The 25,330-nt window shown below is 46.0% G+C and overlaps 1 long non-coding RNA gene across 1 annotated transcript; it reads right to left on the reverse strand.

Annotated features, from left to right (window-relative positions):
* Nucleotides 1-8,594: 8,594 nt before the first annotated feature.
* Nucleotides 8,595-16,876, reverse strand: LOC109277069 (uncharacterized). The gene is made up of 3 exons (XR_002084989.2): nt 16,736-16,876; nt 16,460-16,604; nt 8,595-8,914 (listed from the first exon to the last, which is right to left on the reverse strand). It is a non-coding gene; the product is annotated as an uncharacterized LOC109277069 (long non-coding RNA).
* Between the last annotated feature and the right edge of the window lie 8,454 nt (nt 16,877-25,330).

A 25,330-nucleotide genomic window follows, 5' to 3' on the forward strand; every position in this document is an offset into this window, starting at 1 on the left:
ATGTAAACTTTAGTTACAACTGTGACGTTTAACAAACAGCCACCCCTCAGTTGTTCTTAATCTCTCTTTAATCCAGAGAGAAAAGACTTACAAAGGTAACAGCGTATGTTAATTGTCACGCTCACTTTACATAACAGGAATTTTTGCTCTTAAAGTCATAGGGTACTTCTCAGCAGAAATAGAAAATCCAGGTTTTCATAATAGTAGAGTTTCTGTATATGGTCCTTATAAAGTCTTTATTGTAAAGTTTAATAGTGTGGATTTAATATTAGGGAAATTTTGCTGATGCTACATGCTATAAAATTAGGTTGCCCACAGCCTAAGTCACTAAATTTAAAAATAAGGATTTTATCAGGATATGTAGAGACTTTTTTTCTATCGAAGTATAATTGACAGTAGACTCTTGTAGGCCGAGTCCTTCAAGGCAAGGGTTACGTCTTATCCTTTCTGCACACTAAACACGGGACCACGGGCACATAATTAGCGTTCAGTAGATGGTTGCTGAATAAAGTTACTGAATAATGGAACTTATCTGTCCAGCTATTGAGTAAATTCTGAGGTTTGCAGCAGTTAATTTTTCTGGAAACTAAATCCTCTGTGTTTACGTATAGTCAGCGTACCTTTTGCCTTTATACTTACTTTTCATAACCCTAAATTATATCTCAGATTTGTTTCTGGTTACATACTACATCTATAAAAAGAAAAATAATTGTTTTTTAAACTTAAATTCTCCATTTAGGAAGCGATTTCCTGCTGTGAACTTAATGTTTTACCAGGATAATGTGGACTAACAAATTATCTTTAATACTTGAAATTAGACATCTGTTTGCCTTTTGTCTCTTTAGGTTTCTTGTGAATATTTGGTGACTGTAACTATAGCGGAATCCATTCTGGATCATGTATAGAACTTTTTGGAACTCACGACCCTGAGGTCAAGAGTCACATGCTCTTCCGACTAAGCCAGCCAGGCACCTCTGCATCATGTTAGAACTTTAGTATTTTATGTTTATTTTATTTTTTCCATGTATAGAACTTTAAAGCAGGGCGCTTGGGTGGCTCAGTTGGTTAGGCATCCAACTCTTGATTTCAGTTCAGGTCATGATCTCGTGGTTCATAAGATTGGGCCCCATGTTGGGCTCTGCACTGACAGGGCTGAGCTTGCTTGGGATTCTTTGCCTGTCTGTCTGTCTCCCCCCCCTCCCCCAACACCCCTTCCTGTCTCTCTCTTTCTCTCAAAATAAATAAACTTTAAAAAAAGAAAGGAAGGAAGGAAGGAAAGAAGAAAGAAAGAAAGAAAGAAAGAAAGAAAGAAAGAAAGAAAGAAAGAAAGAAAAGAAAGAAAGAAAAGGAAGGAAAGAAAGAAAGAGAAAGAAAAGAAAAAAGAAAGAACGAACTTTAGGGGTGCCTGGGTGGCTCAGTCGGTTGGGTGTCCAACTTCAGCTCAGGTCACGATCTTGTGGTTCGTGAGTTCAAGCCCCACATCAGGCTCACTGCTGTCAATGCAGAGCCTGTTCAGATCTTCTGTCTCTCTCTCTCCCTGCTCCTTCCCTCTTTGCGCTGTCTCTCTCAAAAATAAATCTTAAAAAAAAAAAAGATGGACTTTTTGCCCCAACTCTTTAAAAAAATTTTTTTTTTTTAATTTTTTTTTTTTTTTAACGTTTATTTATTTTTGAGACAGAGAGAGACAGAGCATGAACAGGGGAGGGGCAGAGAGAGAGGGAGACACAGAATCTGAAATAGGCTCCAGGCTCTGAGCGGTCAGCACAGAGCCCGACGGGGGGCTCGAACTCACGGACCGTGAGATCATGACCTGAGCCGGAGTCGGACGCTTAACCGACCGAGCCACCCAGGCGCCCCTAAAAAAATTTTTAATCCCAAAACAGTTATAAGAAAAAACCACGAATACCCATTTATTCTTGACCTCAGTTTACCTGATAACATTTTGCCATGTTTGTTTCACCACTCTGCATATATTTTTTCTTTTTTTTTAAGTTTATTTATTTATTTCTAGAGAGAGAGTGGGGAGGGGCAGAGAGAGATTTCCAAGCAGGCTCCACACTGTCAGCCCAAAGCCTGACCCAGGGTTCAAACTCACAAACCATGAGATCACGACCTGAGCTGAAACGGAGAGCTGGGTGCTTAACCAGCTGAGCCACCAGGAGCCCCTGTTTGTTTTCTTTCTTTAATGAATCATTTGAGATTTGCAAACATCCAGATTAATACAATAATTCAGTTTAATCTCATAAGTACATTAGTTTAGTCCTCTAAAACAAGAGCATTATTTTACATGACCATAATTAAATGATCAAGTTCAAGAAATTCATATTAAATACAGTACTATTTGGAATGATTACAGTCCTTATTCAGATTTCCACAGTTGTCTCAGTAATGTCTCCTATAGCTGGACTTTTTCCTTATAAAATCCTTCCAAGGATCTTGCACTGCATTTAGTTTTCATGTTTCCTTAATTTCCTTAGACAGTGCAATTTTGACGAATCTAGGCCAGTTATTTTGCACAACGTCCCTCGGTTTGGATTTATCTTGTTTCACATGATTAGATTCAGAGTAAACATTTTTGACAGGAAAGCTACAGAGACGGCACAGCATCAGGAGGCATTGATGGGACTCGTCCCATCGTTGGTGATGTTAAATTGGATCACTTTGGTAGAGTTTACCAGATTGCCTCGCTGTACCAGACTGCCTCTATCTTTTCCCTTTCCCTCTTTTATTTCTTCTTTTTTGAGTGAGGGAGCAAAGGAGGGCCAAAGAGAGAATCCCAAGCAGTTTTCCTGACTGTCAGCGCAGAGCCTGACATGGGACTCGATCTCACAAACCATGAGATCATAACCTGAGCTCAAACCAAGTGTCACACGCTTAACCAAGCCACCCAGGTGCCCCTGTCTTTTTCCTTTGTAACCCCATTAGTAACCTGTGTGTATCTTTGAGACTGTGAATATCTTATTCTGGAATATTCTGCCCAACAATGGTTTTTTGGATCTATTGGTGATTTTTGCCTGAATCAGTTGTTACTTTGGTGGTTGTGATTGCAAAGCGGAAAATTGTTTTGGCATAAATTTCACTTTAAACCGAATGCTGTGCCAGTAGCCACCATTATCCTCTCTGCGGTCTGCTTTCTAATCTGTAGATGGATGGAGCTGTTTCACAGATTTGAATAGTTATTATCACATTGAGTGTACCATGTGTGGTCTGTTTTCCTTCACTTAATATCTTCATCAAAAGCTATTTTTACCTAGTTACTATGTTTTGATTCTTAAAAGTTTCAGACTCAGAAAACTGTACAACTGAAAAGGCTTACCAGTGATTTATTCCTAAATGTTAAGTGTCTCACGCAGTTCCCACAGCTTTGTACTTTGCATAACTAAAGTGTAACTTTGGATTATACCATCCCACTTCCATTATACTTACGGGATACTTAAGAGAATACCCACATCAGTGGAATATTTGGAATGCTTCTGTTTGCTACAAGTTTCTTAAGGAAACAAGATTAAATTCTGGATAACTTTTTTGAAGAGTAATCATTTTTTTAAATATTTATTTATTTTTGAGAGAGAGAGGGCCCTCATGCAAGTTGGGGAGGGGCCGAGGGAGAGGAACAGAGTATCCAAAGCGAGCTCTGCAGTGACAGCAGCAAGCCCCGTGTGGGGCTCAAACTCACGAACCACAAGATAATGACCTCAGCTGGTCAAGTCAGATGCTCAACTGACTGAGCCACTTAGGTACCCCAAAAAGTCATCATTTTAAATTACCTCCTCAGGACTTTTTCTCTCTTAAGAGAGCAGTGTACTACTATTAAAGTGATTTTATATATACGTATATATGTAATAATATATATGTATTTTATATATAAATAATATGTATATAATATATAATAAGTTATATGTGTGCGTATATAATTTTGTTTAAGTAGGCTCCACACCCAGAGTAGGGCTTGAACTCATAACCCCAAAGTCAAGGGTCACGTGCTCTACTAACTGAGCCAGCCAGACACCCCTGAAGTGGTTTTAAACAAATGTCTGTCGGGGGCCTGGGTGGCTCAGTCAGTTAGGCGTCCACCTCTTGATTTCAGCTCGGGGCATGATCTCCTGGTTCATAGGATTGAGCTTTTAATACATTTCAGATCCCAGGTGCTATGCTATTCTACGCTTATTTTCAGACTTAGAATAGAAGAGTTTTATTGTTTTAATTGTATTTTAACTGGTAAGACAAATGTACAGGTGTGTATTTGCCCCTGAAGCTTATAATGTATAAATTAGTATATATTAGATTATGTAATACTTAGTGTGTGCCAGCCATTGTCCTAAATGCATCCCCCAAATTAATTAATTTAATACTCTGCTTAACAGTCCCATGAAGTAGGATTTACTGTTGATGAAATTGAGGCACACACCAGTAAGAGACCCTTCCAAGTATATGTAGCAAGTAACTATCGGGATTTGAATCCAGGTTGCTTTAGCTATCGGTTTTTGCTCCTAACCCCCTACGCTGTGCTGCCTCTTCACCACTGCTATACTTAGGCTACCTGGCTGCTTATATCTATAACTTGGTGTTTGATCTGAGGAATATAACTGAATTACCATTTAATTTTATGTAGGAAAAATTATACGTTAAGACCTGCTTCACGGTAGTGTTTCTTGGGATGTAGTTTACAGGAACACCTTGTGACAAGAAACGGGTGCCATCTATATAGTGCTCAAAAGATTATCTGATAGATTCTAAATATCTATAGCATGCATGCACACATTAGCAGAAAGCATTATGACTCCCAAGACCTAGTAAATTTTCTCATCAAACACTGAATACCTTGGGCGGTTACCATCAAGAAAGACGCGGAATCAAAATGGAGATAGTTTATGTCCGGAATAGATAAAAGTATACTTGTCTAAGGATGAAAGAGTGATTTGAGTTAGAAAAAATGAATTAGAAAAAGTTAGAAAAAAAGGAAAAAAAATTTTCCTTATTCGAAGTGAGGACAATAACCTCTGCCTTCCGAGATCGTTGCAGAAATGAAATGAAACAACCCAGCCTGAAAGAAGCATACCATGCCTAGCCTGGGATTTGGACAGCGCTCCGAGTCCACGTGTAATTTTAAGCTTAGTGGCTGCGTTGCCGTGCGTGAAACGGTGGGATGGGTTGGGTAAGTATGGCCAGAAGAGCAAGGCCCAGGAAGGTTACAGAGGCTCACGCCCAGATGCGGGCAGTACGGGTAGTGCCAGGATTCTGTTCAGAGGTTTCAGTTTGACCAAGAGAGGCGCCTGGATGACTCAGCCGGTTAAGCGTCCGACTTCGGCTCAGGTCATGATCTCACAGTCCGTGGGTTCGAGCCCCGCCTCGGGCTCTGTGCTGACAGCTCAGAGCCTGGAGCCTGCTTCGGATTCTGTGTCTCCCTCTCTCTCCCCTCCCCTGCTCGCACTCTGTCTCTCTCTCAAAAATAAATAAACATTATAAATAAATAAATTTGACCAGCAGAATCAGCAGCTAGATGAGGGCATTGTGACATCTGGTACAGGTAGTTTTCTATGGGGTCAGCGTGAAACAGGCCATGCCTAGGAACTTCTGCCAGGATATCCAGGAGCCTATGACTTAAGTAACCTGCTTGTGGTGGCACAGAGTATGTAGGTGAGTAAAGCGCTGTCCCGTCCCCACCTCCAAGTATCTCCCAGGCCTACAGGGAAGCCCAGATGTATTGTCAGCAAAAAGGTTAGAAAATGTCAAGTGTCCTAAACGCTGGGGGAGTTTTGAGGAGGGTGAAGGTTGCTCCCAGTTAGGGAATCATGGAAGGCTTTGTGGAGGAGGTGGCATTTGAAGTTTGTCTTATAAAATGGTAAAGACTGGAAATACAGCAGTGAAAGGGAAGGATACTTCCAAAGGAAGGGAACAGCATAAACGACGTCAAAACCGAGATCCCAGGGTGCCTGGCTGGCTCAGTCAGCGGAGCGTGGGACTCTTAATGTAGGGGTCCTGAGTGCGAGACCCATCTTAGGTATGTATAGACATTACTTAAAGATATAGCCTTTAACAAACAAACAACAAAAACGCGAGATCATGATGTGTCCCAGGGCAGCGAGTATGGCAGGACCTGAAGATCAGCTCAGACTATGGATAAGTTCCTACCTACAGGCTTGGGGTCATGAAGGGCAGATTGTACCAAAGAAGGGCACTTTGAGGCACTGCCCCTCAGATCGTTGGGATAAAATGGCATTTGAGAATATTTCTTTATCAACCTACTGTTCGGGGGGCCTTATTTACTTCCAGTTGAGGGGATCTGCAGCGTGTGGCAAGGCTCCCAAGTGACTAAGTGCCATGAGGGTTGTGATGGGGGAGTTTGAATTGCACAGTGAGTAATCTGGATTATCGCAAGCATAATCCGGTTCATGTTGCAGAACTATTGGTTGTAAAGGGAGAATCTCCATGGAGAAGTCTCAATCATCAGACCGCTGCCCCCCTATAGCAAGGGGGTGGAAAGGGGATGGTACTGAGGGCTATTTACTAGCCTTCTGGGATGGAATGCTGCTCATGAGTCCTGAGGTTAAAGGATAAGAATCAGAAATTGTGTTTTGGATATAAAACAAGGAAAGTAAATCCAGAGCCACCTGCAGTCAGAGTGTAGGGAAGAGGGATGTAGACCAGATTAAGTTGGCTGATGAAACGTTTGGGCTTTTTATGAACAGATGTGACAAGGTGGGCAATCAAGCATGCATTACAGTTTAGGTGTAAATGTAAATTTGGTATAGCCTCATCAGAAGAAAATGTTGACAGTATCTCCTGAAAGTGAAAATCGGGTATCTTTTGACTCCTCTCTCACCGGAATTTATTCTACAGATGTAGGGCACCTGCGCCCACAGAAGCATGTAGAAGGATATTCATTCCCGCCCTTTTTGCAATAGGAAACATTTGGAAATAACTTACATGTCCAAGAGAATACTAGCTAAATAAATAAATACGGTACATCTGTGCAATGGTTTGACACAGCGAGTGGCGTTAAAAAGGGGCACAGGTCAGCATGTATTGATGTGGACCAGTCTCCAGAATATAATAGGTGAAAACAGAAAGCAAGGTGCAGTGCTATGGTTAGTATAAATAATGGGATATGTTTACATTTAGAATATTTATAGGAGGACGCAAAAGAAGTTAGGAACAGTGGGGGTGCCTGGGTGACTCCCGTCAGTTGTGTTCAACTCTTGGTTTTAAGTCAGTGGTTCCTGAACCACTTTATCTTGTAATAGATAAAAGCATGGCTTTTTTTAAAAAAAAAAATTGTGGCAAAATACACATACCATAAAACTTACCATCTTAACCATTTTTAAGTGTGCAGTTCAGTGTTGTTAAGTACGTTCACACCGTGGTGCAACCAATCTCCTGAACTTTTTCATCTTGCAAAACTGAAACTCTGTGCCCATTAAACAACTCCCCTTTCCCCACTTCCCCAGTGCCTGGAAACCACCGTTCTACTTTCTGTCCTTGAGTCTGACTGTTCTAGATGCCTCGCATCAGTGAAATAGGATCTTTGGCTTTTTGTGACTGGTTTACTTCCCTTAGCATAATATCTTTAAGGTTCATCCACGTCGTAGCCTGTGTCAGAATGCCCTTTCTGAAGGTCAAATAATATTCCATCGCACGTACATACATTTTTTGTTTATCCATTCTGTTGGTGTCGCACTTGTGTTTCCATGTTTGGCTGTTGCGAGTAATGCTGCCGTTGTAGGGGAGGAGCAAATGAACTTTTCCCTCTATCCTCTGAGGTTCTCTGGCTGGCGCCCTGCACAGTGGACTGACACAAAACAGATTAATAGGAGGAGAATGGTTTCTTCATGAGTGTATGTGCACCAGAGAACTCAAAGGGGCGATTAGGACTTGGGCTTGTAGTGCATCGAACAAAAGAACAATGAATCTGATAGAGAAGTGACAAGACAAAGCACCAGGACTATGTGCTTCTACGGGCAGCAAACGGTGGGAAGGTAAATATTTGGAGAGAGTGAGGATAAAGGTTACCTAATAGAGTTTGTTATGTGGAGTCCTCTGGTGCTATTTCTGAGCTAGAGTCTAGAGGTGTCTCTGATGATCAAGCATTGTCCTGCCCTCCTGTCCTGTAAGGGGGGGGGGGGCAGTTTTTCCTGTGTCCCTTTTTTTTTCCAATTCCTTTCAGCTCAAAATAATTCTTTTTTTTTTTTTTTTTTAAGTTTTATTTATTTATTTTGAGAGAGAGAGAATCCCAAGCAGGCCCCACACTTGATCCCACGGACCATGAGATCATGCCCTGAGCTGAAGTCAAGAGTCAAACGCTTCACCAACTGAGCCACCCAAGCACCCCTCAAAATAATTCTTCTATCAGGGGCGCCTGGCTGGCTCAGTCGATGGAGCGTATGACTCTCAAGCGTGTGAACTTGGGGTTGTGAGTTCAAGCCCCACGTTGGGTGTAGAGCTTACTCAAATCAACAACAACAAATAATTCTTAATGCGTATTTCATGGTGCGTGTTCTGAACCCCTTCGCTATGGACACGGATGTACAAATATTTCTCCAAGACCCTGCTTTCAACTCTTCCGATGTATGCCCCGAAGTGGAATTACTAGATCATCCGATAATTCTATTTTTAATATTTTGAGAAACTGCCACGGTGTCGCATTCCTACCAGCGGGACACCGGGGCGCCAATTTCTCTGCGTCCTTGCCAACACTTGGTGTTTTCTGGGTGTGGTTTTGGTTGTTAACAGTCGCCGTTCTAACAGGTATGAGGCGGTAACTCATCGTGGTTTTGATTTGAAAGGCACTGCTTTTTTAGTTCCGACTCCCGGTCGCATGCTCTCTCCACCGGGTTACTACAGAAGCCTCCAGACAGCCTCCTGCTTCCACCCTGGCTCCCTGCAGTCCGTTCTCAGTGTAACAGATGGAGCGATCCTGTTAAAAAATCAGAAGAGGGGGGCACCTGGGTGGCGCAGTCGGTTGAGCGTCCGACTTCAGCCAGGTCACGATCTCTCGGTCCGTGAGTTCGAGCCCCGCGTCAGGCTCTGGGCTGATGGCTCGGAGCCTGGAGCCTGTTTCTGATTCTGTGTCTCCCTCTCTCTCTGCCCCTCCCCTGTTCATGCTCTGTCTCTCTCTGTCCCAAAAATAAAAAAAAAAAAAAAAAAAAAAAAGTTGAAAAAAAAATCAGAAGAGGAAGACAAATCACGTGAGTGTCTTTCAAACCTGCGTCCCTGTGTCTCTCCTCACTGTAGTCCTCCCGACCTCAGCTGCGGCTCTCCCGTTCTGTCTTGCTCCTGCAATTCTGTACCTTATTCTTTCTTCCTGAATCTTTTTCTTCCCCCGCCCCCTTGGGGTTTGTCCTCAAATGGGACCTCAGTGAAGCCTCCCGTTCTGTGCCCACAATGCCGCTCTCAATGTCTTTTCCCTCATTCATTTCCACCCAGAAAACTGTTAACTATCCAACATCCCCTATATTTTACTTCCCTATTAAAAGTTTTTTTTATGTTTTTTTTTGAGAGAGAGAGCGTGGAGGGGAGGAGAGGGGCAGAGAGAGAAGGAGACACAGAATCTGAAGCAGGCTTCGGACTCTGAGCTGACGCGGGGCTTGAGCTCACAAACTGTGAGATCATGACCTGAGCCAAAGTTGGCAGCTTAACCAACTGAGCCACCCGGTTCCCCGCCCCCCCCTTATATTTTACTTCTTAATCTGTTGGGAGTTTTTTTCGTCCGTTTGGGCTTCATGGGGCCAGAATCCCTGTCTTGTTCTCTGCTTTAACTGCAAGCATTAGGTCAGCGCCTAGTGCACGGAGGCATTTTCTTTGCCGAGCGAGTGAGGAGAGCAGCCAGGGCCTCGAGATAAAGAAACGAAGCCCTCTGCCCTGACGTTGCTGACCGTGAACCACCAGGCAGCTCTAGAGCCAGGGATCTGATTGGTAAGCATCCTCGCCAGCGCGTGCCCCTTGCTCGCGAAAGGATCATTTCAGCAAAGGGAGAAGCGTTCTTTTTGATTGGAGAGGTCAAGGGCGCTTCCTCCTGCGCCGCTCTCTCCCCTTATTTGCCTGAGTTCCTGCACCTGGGTTTTATAGTGATTGAAGTAAACAGATTTGGGCAAGACCAGGAAGACAATTGTTGGAAGTCTATCTACATCTTCCCTTCCTTCCCAGTGCCGCCCACCCAGAGGCTGGGGTGGGGCCCCGTCACTGCTGTTTGAGCGAAAGTGGACTCCCCTGTGAGGCGTTTGGTTACAGGACTTCTCCCAGAGACTTTGTGTCCACAATTAGGATGGCCGCTCATACAGGAGCCTGGATTGTCCAGGAAGAGTCAAATCCCTCGAAAACATGACGGCGTAGAAGCACTTTATGAATACAGTTGACCGACCCTTGAACAACACAGGGGTTGGGATGCCGACCACCTTGCAGTTGAAAATCCATGTATAGCTTTTGACTCCCCCAAAACTCCAGTAATAGCCCGCTCTTGACCAGAAGGCTTACTGGTAACATAAATAGTCAATTAACATCTTTTGTGTGTTGTATATGTATTATACACTGTATTCTTACAATAGGTGAGCTAGAGAAAAAAATGTAACTATGGGGCACCTGGGCAGCTCAGTCGACTGAGCGTCCCAACTCTTGGTTTTGACTCAGGTCATGGTCTTGTGGTTCATGGGTTCGAGCCCCACGTCAAACCAGCACGGAGCCTGCGTGGGATTCTTTCTCTCTCCCTCTCTCTCTGCCCCTCCACCGTTCGTGTGCTCTCTCTCTCTCTCAAAATAAATAAAATTTGGGGCGCCTGGGTGGCTCAGTCGGTTGAGCGACCGACTTCGGCTCAGGGCATGATCTCACGGTTTGTGAGTTCGAGCCCCGCGTGGGGCTCTGTGCTGACAGAGCCTGGAGCCTGCTTCTGATTCTGTGTCTCCCTCTGTCTCTGTCCCTCCCCTGCTCATGCTCTGTCTCTGTCTCAGAAATAAATAAATAAATACCAAAAAAACTTTTTTTTTAAATAAAAAAATAAATAAAATTTTAAAATAAATAAATAAATAAATACAAATAAATAAATTCTGTTAAAAATAAAATGTTTAAAAAAATCATGAGGGAAATACACTTACAGCACCACACTGTATTTATCGGGGAAATAACCCTGCCCTGGACTTCATGGGGACTTGATGCCACACGTCCCTTGCCCCCCCATCCGTCACCAAGTCCTGTCGACCTTACCCAGAAAATATTTCAAAAGCGCCTCCTCGGCATTTCTACTGCAGCCACCCTCCCACGCCTCCGTCCTCTCTCACCTGCCTACTTTCCCCCCGGCTTCTCTCCTGTCCTTCCTCTCCATAGCAGTAAATGGGACCCTGAAACGTAAATCAGACTGGTCCACACACGCCCTCTAAGAAGCCTGTACTGGGCTGGCTCAGTCAGTAGAGCATGCACCCCATGGTACTGAGTTCGAGCCCCATGTTGGGTACAGAGATTGCTTAAAACAAAAGTAAGGGGCGTCCGGGTGGCTCAGTCGGTTAAGCGTCAGACTCCGGCCTAGGTCACGATCTCATGGTTCATGAGTTCAAGCCCCGTGTCGGGCTTTCTGCTGTCAGCACAGAGCCTGCTACAGATCCTCTGTCTCCCTCTCTCTCTGCCCCTCCCTCTGTCTCTCAAAAATAAATAAACATTAAAAAAATTGCTTATTATAGTCCACCAAGCCTTGCGTGATCTGGCCCCTGGCTACCTGTCCCGTACTCTGAGCCTCACCTGGGGCCAGCCCACCTCCAGTCCTTGTTCAGGCTGTTCCCTCTGCCCCCAAATTTACTGGGTGGCTCAGTCGGTTAAGCATCTGACTCTTGCTTTTGGCTCAGGTCCTGATCTCACAGTGCATGAGAGTGAGCCGCGAGTCGGGGTTCTCTCTCCCCCTTGGGAGGGAGATTCTTGGGCTTCTCGCTCTCCCTTCTCTCTCTGCCCCTCCCCCAATAAAAGAAAAATAAATAAGTAAATAAAACATAATATGAAAATCTTGAATGTTATGCAAAGACACAAGATATTCTTTTTTTTTTTTTTTTTTTAATTTTTTTAACATTTATTTATTTTTGAGACAGAGAGAGACAGAGCATGAACAGGGAAGGGGCAGAGAGAGAGGGAGACACAGAATCGGAAGGCTCTAGGCTCTGAGCCATCAGCCCAGAGCCCGATGCGGGGCTCGAACTCACGGACCGCGAGATCGTGACCTGAGCTGAAGTCGGACGCTCAACCGACTGAGCCACCCAGGTACCCCAAGACACAAGATATTCTTACAGAGATAACCTAATTGACCGACCGGAAGTATTTCATCCAAGAAGCTGTGCCTTGTTACTAGGAGAGCACCTGGGTCTGGGCCGAGCAAGCTCCTTTCCGACCTCCTGACCTTATTTTTGGATAGTGCTTTAGTTCATCACGCGACCTTCCACGCATTAGCTCATCTTTTCTTTGAATTAACTTCTCCAGGTGGGTATTTCTATTATTTCCGCTTCGCAACTATGGAAACCGAGGCTCCGAGGGGCCAAATGACTTGCCTAGAATCGCAGCGCCGGAGCCAAATGCGCTCATCGGCTTCACTTCGAGTGCGTTGCTTGGCCTCACCCAGCTCCCGCTCCAGGCCTTGCGTCCCCTCCAGGCCTTTCCCGTCCAGGGGGGGAGTTGCAAGGAGGATAAACAATGCATAGCAAATGCCAGGCTGTGGTCCGGAGCCTTCCATCAAGGCCTGTTAGTGTTGTAATTTTTCCACTCAATGTCAAGCTGACGCTGCCCCCCCCCACACCCCCCACCCCCCACCCCCCGCCCCGCCAAGGTGTCCTGGAGGGAACTGAGGGCCTCTTTGCTCTACCTGAAAGGGGCGACACCCTGGCTGGGAGCTGAGGGCTGGGAAAGCCACCAGGCCGGGTCCTTCCAGCCTCTCCCTACATGCTCTTCATACCACACACGTGCTCACACACACCATGCTCAGCGCAATGGAATTTCCAACCCGGACAGGGAGGCAGGAATGTATATTGAGACCCACAATAGCCAGAAAAATAATTCAGCCTGGCTCCGTGCCCAGGGCAGGCGCCCCTCGCGTCATCCAGACCACAGTCCACACCCAGTCCCTTCTGACCAACCGCCAGGCCCAGCTGCTCTGCTCTCGGCCCGGAAACACCCTCTCGGGGCAGGGTGTACCCTGGGAAGACTCAAAGGGCAAGGGGTGAAAGGGCCCAGAGAAGACAGGAGGGAGAGAAGGTCCTCTCTCCCTCCCCTCCCCCACCCAGGCTCATCCCTGGGACCCCAGGGCTTCAGCCAAGGCCCGTTAGCGGCAGGAGCTCCGCTCGTTCTCCTCCCGCAGTGGGTAATGGGAAATTAAAGCAATTATGGAGATAAAAGCAGCCCCTTAAACTCTTCCTTACATTGTAGGTAAAGGAGGATTGTCTCTCTTTAGTTTGTGCAGCCATAGCAACCAGGTATCTTTAAACTTTCATGTTTCTGGAAGCCTTGAGCCCCGTAATAAAGAGCAGCTAATCTCTATGCACTTTCATGCTCTTATCCACGCAGAACACTCTCTGCCCTGTGCCCTGGGTATTCGCCCTTGCCATAGCTCTGTATGCTGTTCTTTCGTATACAATGTGCTCGGGGACTTTATTTTTCCTTTTAGAAACCGCGAATGAAAGGAGTAGCTCTATAGGATTTCCATGGCTTAAAAACTGGTTTATACAATTTAAAAATTATCTTAAGCAGGGACGCCTGTGTACTACAAGGTAATGTATCTTTTTGTTGATGACCACCTTGTGAATGAATCCATGTTTGACTACAAAAGGGAGGTAGAAAGCATGGATGATTGTCTTCTCTTAATTGATACAGTTTTTCTTTAAGACCAACATGTGATCTCAGGATAATTCTAATTATTTAGAGGCTTTTAAAAGATCATTTAGGTTTTCGACTACAAGATAAATTGCAAGAGTATAATAAAGAGCGGGAAAGTCTCATCTAAAGAGACTTAAAAGACATCAGTCAGTTGCAATACGGGAACTTTATTTGGATCCCAGTTTAAACAAACCTAAAAAAACGTATGATAAATACAAAGAGAAGGTGGATTTCTGATTAGATATTTGACGATAAGAGGAATTATTTTTATTTTGTTTTAGCTGTTTTATATTTTTCGAAAGGAAGCCCCTCTCTTTCAGAGATATAGACTACAATATTTATGTAAGAAATATGCTTTCTAGGGGCGCCTGGGTGGCTCAGTCGGTTAAGCGGCCGACTTTGGCTCAGGTCACGATCTCGCGCTCTGTGAGTTCGAGCCCCGCGTCGGGCTCTGTGCTGACAGCTCAGAGCCTGGAGCCTGTTTCAGATTCTGTGTCTCCCTCTCTCTCTGACCCTCCCCGTTCATGCTCTGTCTCTCCCTGTCTCAAAAATAAATAAACGTTAAAAAAAATTAAAAAAAAAAAAAAAAAAAAAAAGAAATATGCTTTCTAATATTTGCTTCAAAATAATATGGGGAGGGAGAAAAGGAGGGGGTTAGATGAAAGGTGCTTAGCCATGAATTTGATGATTGTTGAATCTACATATGAGTTCATGGGATTCATTATACTAGTCTCTCTACATTTGTATACATCCGAAATTAATTTTCATAATGATTTAAGGAAATTGAATACACTCATACACACACATATTCCATCAATATGAACATACTTCCTACTTGCATTTGTTTTTTTAAGTAGACCCTTTGCCCAACGTGGGGTATGAACTCATGACCTGGAGATCAAGAGTTGCATGCCCTACCAATCGAGCCAGCCGGTGCCCCAAAATACTTTCTAAATATAGGGTGTTTCTAGCTCATTCTAGTCTACTTGTAAAGTGTGTTGAAATGGCTAGTTGGCCCTGTCCATAGGAGAGGATTGGAGCTATGGTCAAATCTTGGTTCGAAGGCAAGTCTTAAAAACTACTTAACTTGTATTCTTAAGTTCACTACTCGGTCACATCTGAAGACCTCATTTTTATGAGCGTATAAAACTTCACTATGAATAATATTCAATTTCATCTCTCTCTCCCCCTTACATTCACAGTATCTCTTTGGGGAATGGGGACTCTAAAAATTCTCTGAAGAAGCTAATAGGATGAGTCAAATGACTTGTCCACAGTAACCCAACTCCGGGGGAGCACTGAGCCTGGCTGCTTCCATGGGGGTCCACCCGGTGAGAGGGGACTCAGAACAGAATAAATACAAAATAAATTCGTAGAAGAATGTATCTGTAGGAACTGGACCCAGGTCGTATCCCAGCGAACATGTGTTAACAGAAAGACACAATGGGATCCCCTAGCCTTTCTTTGCAAACCCCAGTTCTTAATCTCCATGAAACTTTAGGCAAGTCACACCCTGAGACCCAGTTTCCACATCCAGCAAGTGGGATAACAAGACTTGCTTTACAGGTTGCTTTGAAGCCATCTAGTGAATGAGTGCCCGGGGCACTGTCGGCTCTATGTGAGTGCCAGCTGTCACCATGAAGGTAATTAGGTATTTGGAATGTAGACCACAGCCAATGTTTTATTTGTTTATTTTTATTAAAACATTCTTTAATGTTTATTTATTTTTGAGAGAGAGAGAGAGAGGGCGCAACGGGGAGGAGCAGAGAAAGGGGGAGACACAGAATCCGAAGCAGGCTCCAGGCTCTGAGCTGTCAGCACAGAGCCTGACGTGGGGCTCGAACTCACAGACCCACAGACCGTGAGATCGTGACCTGAGCTGAAGTCAGACGCTCAACTGACTGAGCCGCCCAGACGCCCCCAGAGCCAATGTTTTAAACAATAGTTTTGATCCCAGGCTGTTTCTCATGCAGCACATATTAAATGAGTGCCTGCTTGTGCCAGCCATAGTTCTGGGGTCAGAGGATACAGCACTGAACAAGATAGATGTGGCTCCCAGTGGGACGCCTGGGTGTCTCAGTTGGTTAAGCGTCCGGCTCTTGGTTTCAGCTCAAGTCGCGATCTCATGGTTTGTGAGTTCGAACCCTGCCATCGGACTCCGTGGTGACGGTGCAGGGCCTGCTTGGGATTCTCTCTCTCTGCCCCTCTCCTCTCTCTCTCTGTCTCTAAATAAATAAACTTAAACATTTTTTCTTTAGTTTTTAATATTTATTTATTTTTGAGAGAAAGAGAGAGAGAGAGAGACAGAGTGTGAGCTGGGGAGGGGCAGAGAGAGAAGGAGACACAGAATCTGAAGCAGGTCCAGGCTCTGAGCTGTCAGCACAGCTAACAGTTTGCGGGGCTCAAACGTAGAAACTGTGAGATCGTGACCTGAGCCAAAGTTGGACGTTTAACCGACTGAGCCACCCAGGTGCCCCTAAATGAATAAACTTTAAAAAAGGAAAGACAAGAAGAAAGATGTGGATCCTGGCTCACGCAGAGCTTACAGACCACAGGTCAGCCCACAGAAGCTTGCATGACACAAGAACACCTGAAATAGAGTATTGACAGTGTCTAGAACTGTTACCTCAGTTCTCCCTTGTCTTCATAGTCGTCTGAGAGAACGCAGGCCCCATTCCTACTTCAGTGAGCATCTCCTACCTCACCCCGCACAGCTGGGGCTGCCTCTTGGCTCCTGGGATGGTGAGATGGCCGGTTGCTCCATGGAGGACCTAGGACAAGTAGAGGGTGTCAGGATCCGGGCAAAAGAAGTTGGATGAGAGTAGGACCACGTTAGGCAGGTTGATGGAGGCCCCTGGGTCGGATATTTGGAAGGGACGGGGTCTGGGGAAGAATCCTCCACCTTGAAAACGGGCTCATTCCCATGTGGCTAGTGGGCGGGTTCAGAGGTAAAATCCAAGATAGTCAGTTTTCAAGGGATTAGAGAGAGCAGCGGTCCCTTGAGCCATTGTCCTTGGAACGTCCTTGGAGTTATTCTGGTTCTCATTCTCGTCATCGGGGAGACGCAAAGTGTGATTGGCGGCATCATCAATGGGTATCAGCTCTGTCACAGAGGTGTCCTAGGTGCTGGGGTGCCCAACCCCATGCCACAGCTGTCTCTGAATTCTGCTTCTCCCCAGGTCCTCCCAGGTGGTCCTGGAGCTCCCAGGGATATTCCACATAGGGTTTTCTTTCATGGCCACACAGGACAACCTTACTGAGCTGCTGGTGGGAGAGGATCAAATGGTCCCAAAGTGTTCTGCGTGGAGGACGCCCCCAGTGGGCGTTCACCCCCAGACCCGTAGGCTGGAAGGAATCCCAGAACTCATGATAAGGAGTCTCTGAAAGGAATGATTATTTGTTTTTTAACTTTTTTTTTTAATGTTTATTTATTTTTGAGACAGAGAGCATGAACAGGGGAGGGGTAGAGAGAGAGGGAGACACAGAATCCAAAGTGGGCTCCAGGCTCTGAGCTGTCAGCACAGATCCCGACGCGGGGCTCGAACTCACAGACCATGAGATCATGACCTGAGCCAAAGTTGGATGCTTAACCAACTGAGCCACCCAGGCACCCCAAAAGAAGACACAACTTTTTTTTGAAGACACAATTTTTTTTTTAAGTTAAAACAATTTTTTTTCTTTCTTTTTAAAAAAATTTTTTTAAGGTTTATTTTAAGAGAGACAGACAGCATGAATGGGGGGAGGGGCAGAGAGCGAGGTAAAGAGAGAATTCCAAGCAGGCTCCTCCCTGGCAGCACAGAGCCCAATGTGAGGCTTGAACTCATGAAACTGTGAGATCATGACCTGAGCTGAACCCAAGAGTCAGATGCCCAACAGACCGAGCCACCCAGATGCCCCTTTTTCTTTCTTTCTTTTTTTTTTTTTAATGTTTTTCTTTCTTTTTGAAGGAGAGACAGAGCATGAGCAGGGGAAGAGCAGAGAGAGAGGGAGTCACAGAATCTGAAGCAGGCTCCAGGCTCTAAGCTGTCAGCACAGAGCCCGATGCAGGGCTCGAACTCATGAACTGTGAGATCATGACCTGAGCCAAGAGCGAGTTGGACGCTTAACTGACTGTGCCGCCTAGGTGCCCCTTTGTATTTATTTGTTTCTTTTCGGAGAGACAGAGTGCACGTGTGAGCATGCCAGTGGGGGAGGGGCAGAGAAAGAGGGAGAGAGAAAATCCCAAGCAGGCTCCACACCCAGCCCGGAGCCCGACTTGAGCCTCCATCACACGACGGTGACGTCCCAACCTAAGCGGAAATTCAGAGTCGGGTGCTTAACCGACCGAGCCACCCAGGCTCCCCATATTAGCTAAATTCTTAATGAACGAATGAAGGAGGAATGGTAGCTGTTGCATCCACAGCCCCAGGGGTTCAAGAACCATTCTAATTATCTTCTTTAAATCAAATCAACTTAAATCCTACTTCAAGCGTTTGTTTCAGCAGACTTCTAGGCAATTCCATCTCAGTCACGATCGGGTTTCCCTCCCCTTCCATAGCTACCAGGAGGTTTTGATGATGCCAGAGATATGGGGGATGGTCAGTCCACCATGGTTTTTGTCCAAACCCCTGAAGTCCCTTGAAGTCTTGCAGATCTCTGTTTCTGTGCCATGTCTGACATCCAGGAATTCTCACTGTGGCCGGAGTGGGCGCCCCAGAGCCAAGGCTCTAGACTCTTGGGGACGCCAGTGGGCCATCTCCTCTGAGCACTTGCCATTTCTGTGAAGCGTGCCAAAGTGTAAGCTTGGGGGCCCCTACCCTTGGGACTAAAAGTTCTCTCTCCTTCCCTCTGTCCCCCCTTGCTGCCCTCGGAGTCGCTCCTCTCTCAGTCCTCCTCCTTTTTTATTTTTTAATTTTTATTTAATGTTTACTTATTTATTTGTTGGGAGAGCGTGAGAGGGGGAGGGGCAGAGAGAGAGAATTCCAATCAGCCTCTGTACTGTCCGTGCAGAGCCTGACGCGGGGCTCAAACTCCTGAAGTGTGAGATCATGACCTGAGCCGAAATCAAGAGTCCGAGGCCTACACTGGCTGAGCCACCCAGGTGCCCCTCCTCCTCCTTTTTAAATTGGCATGGCAGCTCGCTTCTGTGGCTTTTGTAGCCTTCAACGCAGCCACGGGGGAGGGGCGGAGAGAGAGGGAGACCCAGAATCCGAAGCGGGCTCCAAGGTCTGAGCGGTCAGCACAGAGCCCGACGCGGGGCTCAAAATCACAAGCCAGGAGATCTTGACCTGAGCCGAAGTCTGACACTTAACTGACTGAGCCACCCAGGTGCCCCTCATTTTATTTTTTTTTTAATTTTTTAAAAGTTTATTTATTGAGGGAGAGTGGGGGGAGGGGCAGAGAGAGAAGGAGAGAGAGAAAATCTCAAGCAGGCTCTGCACGGTCAGCGTGGAGCCCGATGCGGGGCTCGAACCCACGAACCCATGGGATCAAGACCTGAGCCAAAATCGAGAGTCAGACGCTCCACTGACTGAGCCACCCAGGCGCCCCTGGGATACTCATTCTGGCGCCACCGCGAAGTCACCAACCTTGGGCACTTCACTCCTTTTGCCTTCATCTTTCATCTTCAAAGTAAGTGCAATTATTCTCATTTCGCGCATGAAACTGCTGTGATAATCCAAGGTGATAACTTGCCAGCAGGTGCCTTATACATAGTGTCAGTTGCCATTACACATGCAAGGTTTTGTTTTTATTTATCTTAGTGACTCGTCGAATCACACTGCTTTCTTAACACGGCCAAGGACGTGTGTGCAAGACACTTCGCTGTAGGCAGCCACGTGACAGATGCGCGAGGCACGTCAGGAGCCAGGTCCTGAGTAGAAGGCACCGGCTGGTCTCAGTGCTTTGGTGTCTGGATGGGTGCTTGCGTCAGGAGACCCAAAGCAAAGAGGGGAAGGAGTTAGGCAGCAAAGACGGAACGGGGCTGTTGAAGTCTGGGGCCTGGGGACGTTGCCACCGGTCAGTAAGAGGATTACTGTTCTGGTGAGGAGGTCAAACCGAGGCGTGGCAGAGGTCAGGATGTGGAGGCTCTGGGTAACAGGGTTATAGAATCTCGGGCCCAGAGAACTCGGTTCATCTGCCAAACTCGCTCGTAGCTGGATCCCAGGGTTGGGAGTCCACGGGTCAGGTCCAGACAGAGAGACTCAGTGGTGGAGATCAAACTCCAGGCACAGAACGACTTCAGAGCATCAATTGTAGCAAGTCTTCTGCTTGTATTTTACCTGCACCGTCCCTCGGGTGTAGGGACGTCCCCGTGAAGACAGGGGCTGCGTCCCACAGCTGAGGAAACGCAGAGGTTCAGAGATGCGGTCACTCTGCCGAATGGCCGAGCCCGGGACCATCTGACTCCACGACCGGAAGAAATGGGCATCAGAGATGGGGGGAGAGGGCGAGCGAGGGGGGCAAAGGAAGAAGCTGCAAAACTCTGTCGATCTCATCCCTTTTTCTGAGGGGGGCTCATGGAGGAGAGCCCTTGCTCACACAGGGACAGGACGGACTCCCGCAAGAACACAAGAAACCACCTAGAACAAATCCCAACTCAGACAATCATCTTGGCACCTTTCCAGCAGTGCTTCGGAAGTGAGGGGCAGGAAGATGCCAGTAAGCTGGAAATTTCTAGAAGCAAAGGCTATTTTGAAAGAGGGCTGGGTAACGAGATGGGGAAACACTGTGGACACGAACGTTAGGAAAAGCAGCGTGCGGGATTACTGTTTTGTATAGAAGGGCGTAGAGAAATACACAGGGAAGGTAATGGGTTGTTAGGTGCTGAGATAGGATATTTTCCTGCTTAGTTGGCGAAATTTGTATAATGTATTACATTTTGATAGTCATCATGAAAAAATAATCATGAGGCTTATGTGAAAATGTGGATAATGTTTACGAATCAGTTACGAGCCTGCTCTTTTAAGCAGAATGTATGATGGAACCAGGATGGATGTAATTAAGAGCACTGCACATAGTGATGTATGTGCAGTGCTTGGCACGTAGTACATGCTCAATAAATAAGTAGCAGGAGTGATGTGTAGCTATGGAAACAGTGCTAAGGTGCCGGGGTTGGGGATAAGGTTGTCTCTTTTTCCTTTTTTAACGTTTCAGTATTTTTAAACATTTAAATCCAAGTTACTTAACATAGAGTGTAATAAGGATTTCGGGAGCAGAATTTAGTGATTCATCACTTACATATAACACCCAGTGCTCATCCCAACAAGTGCCCGCCTGAATGCCCATCACTCATTTAGCCCATCCCCCCACCCAATATCCCTCCAGCAACCCTCAGTTTGTTCTCTGTATTTAAGACTCTCTTCTGGTTTGAGGTTTTTTTCTTTGTCTGAAATTTGCTTTAATGTTACATTGGCTTCCAAAGCCCTGGAGAAACCACAAGGCCCTACTAAGGGCCAATTCGCTAGGATTCTTAATACATTAGAGTCTTAAACCAAGATTCTTAGCCGAACATATAAGCCAACGTAGGCCAAACGTGCTTTCTTTATTCGCAAAGATGCTCCAGCACACCTTTCTAGAAGCAAGGGCATCCATGTTGAGAGGCACGCCTGGGCCTCCGGTTTCTCTCAGATATGCCCAATATCCAAGCAGAAGTTTCCGTAACACGCAGGGTCAGCCGAGAGCCTGAAGCCACAGTCTTTCTTCTACATAGAGCTGATGGGGCCTCTGGGGATGGAGCCCAGGGTTCTGGACTTGTTTCTTAGACACTTCAGACTTGATTCTGGAAGAGACAGAAGATCTCAAGGGAGAGCGGGGCCTGCCCGGAATCGGTGGGGCCCCAGGCAGAGAGTAAGCACTGGCTGGGCTTGTGGCCTATGTGGAGTCCCCACGATCCCTCAGCATTCCAGAGTCATCCCTGAGGTATCAGGAACCTGGTTCCAGGAAACCTGACACTCACCGTGGCTTCAGGCAAGCTGGGGTCAAAGGGCGGGGTGGGCGGAGTCAGTCAGTGTCCTGAGAGGGTCTGGCAAGGGTGGAGTCCCCAGCCCGGACTGCTGGTGTCTGACAGATGAGTCAGGGCTCACTCACGGTTCACATCTCCAAGCAGTGGCAGCCCCAAGGGGGTGGCTAGGGGACATTTGAATCCCCACCGGTATCTCTAGGAGTCCCCCAACACACCCCAAGTAAGCCTATGACTTTTCCCAGATAGGTTTCAAGACAAGCTAGCTTCCAGTTCCTTCCAAGCCACTTGCTGTTCCCCAATTCCTGCTAAACGGACATGTCAGAGCATCTCTGGCTCCAGAGAAAGCTCTGGAAGAAATAAGTTCCCTGTTGGATTAAAACCTCCCGTTTGGGAAGTTACCTACTCTCTCTGAGCCTCAAATTTCTCATTGGTACATAGAAATAACATCACCTACATTTTTTAGGGTTGCTGAGAGAACCGAGTCAAAGAACTGTATTTCATCAAGTCTAAGATTCTTGATTTTTTTTTCATATATTACATCTGAAATCGGGATGTGTTTTACGATTGATGACATCTTATATGCAACACATATGTAAATAAAACCAACTCACTTGGTCACTCTCTCTCAAAACAAATAAATAAACTCAAAGAAAAAAATCTCCAGAAGAAAGAGAAACTATAAATATAACATAACACTAAAAAATCTCTTCTGGGGAGAGGAAAGATCTACCTAAGTTCAGTATTTCAGTGCAATCTGTATAGGCCAGACAGCATTTCTCTACCCTTCCAGATGATTCTCCATCATTCTCTATCTGGCTTTCTAGCTAGAGGCTGACCTGTATGGATCTCATAAAGGGCCTCTTGTGTCCCTGGCTCCTAGATAGGAAGAGCCCATCAAGACATCAGAGAAAGAAAAAAAGGAAGATCAGCTCCCTTCCTAAGGGGTCACCCTGCTCTGACTGTCCCTCCGCTTCCTGGTCCTTGCAAGGCAAACTTCCGTACACAACTCTCTTTCCAGTTTTGGGAATCTTTCTCTCCTCTTGTCCCTTCAGCCCAGGAGAAGTAACAGGCCGTTACCAGCCCCCGGAGCACTGGACTGTCCCTTGCGGTGTCCAAGAGTCCGTTTGTCAGACCCGCCTTGCGTGATCATAATTTGGGTGTGCCGTCCTTTTCCTGCTGGAACCCGAGCCCTGTGTTTTTCTGCACCACACTGTTCTGGAACTATGAATGGGGTCACATGAGGCTTAACTGTATTATTTGGGTTCCCACTGACACCTGCTGATGAGGAAGGATGCCCGACCAACCTTCAAGTCTCACCTAGATAGGTCTGAACATCCCCAGAGGGTGTGCACACGTGTTCACCAACCAGCTCTTTCTTCCACCCTGGCTTCTTTCAGCGACACGTCCAGTGAAGAAGGTACAGGGTCGCATCTTGGCATTTTTCTGATACCCACAATCAGGCCAACGTCACATAGGCACTACCATTTTTACCAAAGGCTTCACCACTGCCTTTCTTGAGCACAGCCACTTTCATGGTATATCGGTCAGGATTCTACCAGAGAAATAGAACCAACGTGGATGGATAGATGGATGGATGGATGGATAGACAGATTTTTTTTTTTAGTTTGTTTAATGTTTTTAGTTTATTTTTGAGAGAGAAAGACAGAGCGAGAGCTGGGGAGGGGCAGAGAGAGAGGGAGCCACAGGATCCAAAACAGGCTCCAGGCTCTGAGCTGTCAGCATAGAGCCTGATGTGGGTCTTGAACTCACGAACCGTGAGATCATGACCTGGGCCGAAGTCAGATGCTCAACCGACTGAGCCACCCGGGCAGCCCCAGATTTAAAAAGATTTATTCTAAGGGCCCCTGACTGGCTCAGTTGAAAGAGCATGTGACTCTTGATCTCAGGGTTGTGGGTTCAAGTCCCAAGTTGAGTGTGGAGATTACTTAAAAAAAAAAAAAAAAAAAAAAAGATGTATTGTAAGGAATTGTGATTGTGGGGACTGGCAAGTCTGAAATTTGTAGGGCAGGGCAGGCGGGGAAACTCTTGAGCAAGAAATTCTTGGGCTGATGTTACAATCTACAAATTTCTTCCTGAGAGAAATCTCGGTTCTGTTCTTAAGGCCTTTCAATAGATTGAATAACACCCACCCAGATTATCAAGGATAATCTCCTTTACTTAAACCAATTGACTGTAGATATTAATCACATCTACAAGATGCCTTCACAGCAACACTTCGATTACTATTTGATTGAATAACCAGATATTTTAACAGCCACGTTGACCCATTGAACAGATCATCATGCATGAGTGCCAACCATATTGATGAGCAGGAGGCCAAAGCTGTGTTGTATTTTCTGGCAGACTCAGGGCTCTGTCTTCCATACATGTCCACGTAGAAGTGGAGAGCAAGGCCACTCTCCCTACTTTACCAACATACTGTGTCACATGGACAAAGTAAAAGGGGCCGTCATTCCTTCCAGTCCTGTATAGACTTTGTACTGGAAACAGCTCTTCCAGATTTAGTTTATATATATTGCCTAGGGACTGAGACAGCTCAGTCCAGTTGGGTAGGTTGGAGACTAGACAAGCATGAGCGACAAACACCCCCTCTACATTGTCACCTGAGGTTTATTCTTGAGGCCAGGTCTGTCTGCCTGGATGCTGCTGCTTTCTCTTAGGATTCATTCTTCCCCAGGAGATAACTCGCTTACAGGCAGCCAGGCTCCTGGCAGGGCTTGCCCCCGCCCGGGGGCATGCTCACATTCCAAGACCCAAAGGAGCACAGGCACCCCTCGCAGGCACCCCTCGGAGCCTCAGTAAGTCCACCACAAAGGGGAAGGGGAGCCGAAAAGGAACTCCCAATGAACATATCTCAAGAAAGGAAAGACTTGCAAAAAAGCATTAACCAGAGTATTTTTAATCAGAAAAGAAATAATAATGATGACAAGAGAGGCTATGCAACAGTCCAGAAAGAATTTCATCCCAAAATGGCAAATGCTGAAGAGGACCAGGTGAATGCATTCTTTCTCGTCCTTCCTGGTTTAAGAGGCTAAGGAGTGCTGCTCCTACCCAGAATCCTCACTTAATTGACAAGCAGTAGAATCATTAAAGACAGGTGTAATTGTATAATTAAGAACTTTTGAGAAAAAAAAAAAGAACTCGTGCATACACACACACACACACACACACACACACACACACATCACATTTTCACATATAAGTTATTTGTTTTCAAAGCTCAAGAAACGATTTGCCTTATAGGGAGTAGGATAAATGGTAAGGAAGAAAGACTGCTTTTCACTTAGATTTTATCTGTAACCTTTGAATTTTCTTTTTTTTTAACGTTTATTTATTTTTGAGACAGAGACAGAGCATGAACGGGGGAGGGTCAGAGAGAGAGGGAGACACTGAATCGGAAGCAGGCTCCAGGCTCTGGGCCATCATCAGCCCAGAGCCCGACGCGGGGCTCGAACTCACGGACCGTGAGATCCTGACCTGAGCTGAAGTCGGACGCTTAACCGACTGAGCCACCCAGGCGCCCCTGTAACCTTT

This window comes from Panthera pardus, unplaced genomic scaffold, assembly GCF_024362965.1.
Source record: "Panthera pardus isolate Hobbes unplaced genomic scaffold, ASM2436296v1 HiC_scaffold_3, whole genome shotgun sequence".
Classification (NCBI taxonomy): Eukaryota; Metazoa; Chordata; class Mammalia; order Carnivora; family Felidae; genus Panthera; species Panthera pardus.